Here is a 3,614-nt window from a genome sequence, read left to right as displayed (position 1 = left end):
GGGGTTGCAATGCGCGCAGGCAGCTTCGGCAGAGCTCCATGGCCGTTCTTGGGCTGCTGTTGCTGCGCTTCCCAGGCCACGCCTCCAATCAATCATCGTGGCTGGGAGAAGCTTGCTCCCCGAGGAGCCTCCTGTCGATGCACAGGCGGGCGCTGGCACGCCGACTCCGATCTCCGCGATTCACTTCCCAGCCGCGCCCGCCGCTCAAATCCGTGTCAGTGACCAAGAAGGCGGGCCTTGGGCGGTGGCCACTTCGCGGCGTGCGCAACGTCTGGCTCGGCGCCAGGCGAATCAACTCCTGCAGCAGCCAACGGATCCGAAGCAGAGGCGCCATGACCAGTCTGCGCACACTGCGGCCATGGCATTCAATTTGCGTTTCGGCAATTGCTGCTACAGATGCCTCACTTCAAGGCATTGAATGCCGAGACCCCCCAGGTCTGCTACAACTGCAGGCGGACGGGGCATTTGGAGCGCGAGTGCACCTCCCGTCCCACCAGAGCTCAGCAGTCTCCACCGCACTCCGCCACCACCCTAGTCCCTTCTACTCTCCGTGCCCCCGCCCCACCTGCACCGACGCCTTCCACAGCTCCTCCCCCTGTCGTGCAGGCCTCTCGACGCCCGACTGCCGCCAACTGCGCGGCTGGGGCGGGCATGGATTTCATCCCGGGAGAGGCTCATAGGAGGCCGGCTATGTCCAGCTGCACCATCGTGTCTACGCCGGCGATGGAGGAGGAGGCTTACAAGCTGCGCACTACGGCCCTGATGCTCACGGCTTCGTCGCTGTGGGATGGCATCACTGCGGACATGGTGGTCCGGGCGATCGAGCGCGAGCACGACTTCTCTTGCCGTGACATCGACGTCGCTCCATGCTTCCCAGAAGACTTCATCCTCACTCTGGCTGAGCGTCATCAGCGCGATCTCGTCCTTGAGCGCAGCACGGTGGTCGTCGCCGGCGTTCAGTTCAAGCTCAGGCCATGGTACCCCCCTCCTGGTGGAAACAGGGTGTGGCGCTTCTACTGCCGCGTCGCCATCGACCGTCTTCCGCTGAATGCGTGGGACTGGGACTCAGTCCAGGAGGTCATCGGGCGCGACTGCGACCTTGACCTCATCGAGCGTCAGTCCCTGACCAAGACAAATTGCACCGTGCTCTTTGCCTGGATTTGGGCTTGGGATCCGGACAAGATTCCTCTTGCATCCGACTTCACCGTGCTCAACAGGCCGGACGTGCAGCGTTCGAGGGGATCATTACCTGAAGGAACTCCCAGGGACCAAGGCAAGGAAGGGCCACATTTTCCGGTGCTCATATACTTGGATGAGGTCAAGGACTAGACACCACTTCTTGAAGGTGTGTTTGGGGAGTGGCCAAGGAGCTACAAGCACAAAGATTGGCGCATGGGCATCAAGGACGGCGAAGGCCGGAGCCGGCCGGTGGCTTCGGCTGGCTCGTTCAACATTGGCCGCCGCCATGACGAGGATCATGATGAGGGCGGCAGCAGGCTCAGGGGTCAGCAAGGCCGAGAGGGAGGGCACAAGAGATTCTGGAAGGGGATGCGCGACCAGACGCAATGCAGAGACACGGCGACGTACGATCCCCAGTCGCGCCGGCACAGGCGCCGGGATGGGGTTGCCGTGCCGATCGACGTCCTTGTGGAGAGGTAGCAGCATGTGGCTTCTGTCGGGATGGGCAGGGCTGCACCGCGTACTGCGTGTGGGCCCGTTCAGCAGAGCCGTGACCGGGTGCTCGTGACCCTGTCCTTGGAGGTTCAGCGGGTGCCTGTCCCCTCACCCATGGAGGGGCGGCCCGCCCAGCCAGTACAGGTGGAAGAGGGGCATACAGTCCAGCAGGCTGATGAAGGCGCCAGGAGCGATGCAGAAAGTGCAGCTGATGCCCCGACCACCGGGCACTTTGCTGACGAAGGGCTCGACGAGTCCACTCTGCCGCCCCCTGATCTTGCTGCTAGAGCGCTGGCGTCGGTGGCAATAAAGACTGGGGGCCCGTCGCAGGCCAACCTTGCACCAGTCCTCGCCGTGGCTGGGCAATCGTTTTGCATGCCGCAATAGCTCCTGCCTCTTGGCCCCATGCTCGGGCCACACCTGACCATGCAGGACGCCACTCCATCACCGCTGCGGGCATCGCCTCCTACTTCAACCTGACATGCCAGGATGCAACATCCATCACTGCGGCAGGCATGGCATCGTACTTCAGCCCGACCAGACAGAGCAACCATGACATGCCCCCTCTGCCGCCCTGCCTGGGACCGATGAGCTTGGGGGGTTGGGGGCTACCTGATCCCTCCTCCATGATGATACAAGGGGACTGGGAGACCACAACCATGCCAGGAGATTGGGAGACGACCATGCTACACGCGGGCCCCTGCTGGCTGCCCACCTGGGGTTCGGCCCAACTCCACAATTTGCGCTGGAACCCATGCCGGGCCACCGGCCCTGAGGTGGTTTTCGGCCCCGGCGCTGCGACGGCCAACATGTAGCCGGTGCACGCCCTGGACAGCGAGCTGATCCCCTGGGTTGAGGAGACTAGAGCCGGGAGGGCCTTGGCGGAGGCCAACCTGACAGGACCTGGGCTCCTAACTGCCATCACCACCAAGGTCTTCGAGTTGCATATTGATGAGTAACAGGCCTTCATCAGCAAGATCGCCTCGCTGCTTTCCGACTCGCTCCTTGGAGCCCCAAAAGCATCATCACGACCATTCGAGCAGCGCCTGTTGGGGGCCATGAAGAAATCAAGGCAGAGCATCCGTCTTTCCCATCAGCACTCCAACTTCTCGTCCTCGAGGCGGTCGCAGGAGGCGATCAGCGTCAAGCTTGGGTTCATCAGGAGGGCGGAGGACTTCAACGATGACACGCTGCTCCAGTACCTCCACTTCTTCCGCTCACTGATGCCACCGGAGAACGTGGCGAAGCTGGCAGAGATTGCCGGGCTTACCACTCCGGCTCAGCTGCGCCTTCCAGACGACGAGCTCCAGGCCATCCTGGATGAGCTCGCCGCTCGGGCGATGTAGCACACTCACCTGCGCCCCTGCTGCATGTCTTCTTAGTTTCCCATGATTAGTGTCCAACTGAACTTGTGTGTGCACGGCCGGAAGGCCGTCGAGCGAGCCGTCGCTCCTACCAGTAGCTGGCCGGCCTTGGCAAGCCATGCCTCGCCGCTTATCTGCATGCCTTTACTATTTCCTTATGAATGAACAACTTTCTCTAGTGAACTGGAATGTGAGGGGTTTGAATGATAGAGCGTGTCGCGCGACTGTGCGTGCGATGGTTGAAGGCACACGCTGCTCCATTGTGTGCATCCAAGAATCCAAGCTCGCTGCCACCTCTGTTAGGGACCGAAGGGAGATCGTTGGATCTCTTTTTGACGAACACACGACCCTGGACGCTGATGGTACGAGGGGAGGAATACTGCTTTGTTGGCGGTCCGAGTGTTTCAGTGTGAGCAACATTGCCATTAGGGACTTCTCCATTACTGCAACCTTTACCCCTTCGGAAGGAGGGCCGTCTTGGGCATTGGGCATTGACTATGGTCTATGGCCCTCATGACGACGCCCAGAAACAGTCCTTCCTTAATGAGATGGCTGCAATCCACAACGCCATGACCC

The sequence above is a fragment of the Triticum dicoccoides genome, chromosome 7A (genome assembly GCF_002162155.2).
Source record: "Triticum dicoccoides isolate Atlit2015 ecotype Zavitan chromosome 7A, WEW_v2.0, whole genome shotgun sequence".
NCBI classification, from domain to species: domain Eukaryota; kingdom Viridiplantae; phylum Streptophyta; class Magnoliopsida; order Poales; family Poaceae; genus Triticum; species Triticum dicoccoides.
Note: the sequence above shows the minus strand (reverse complement) of the source record.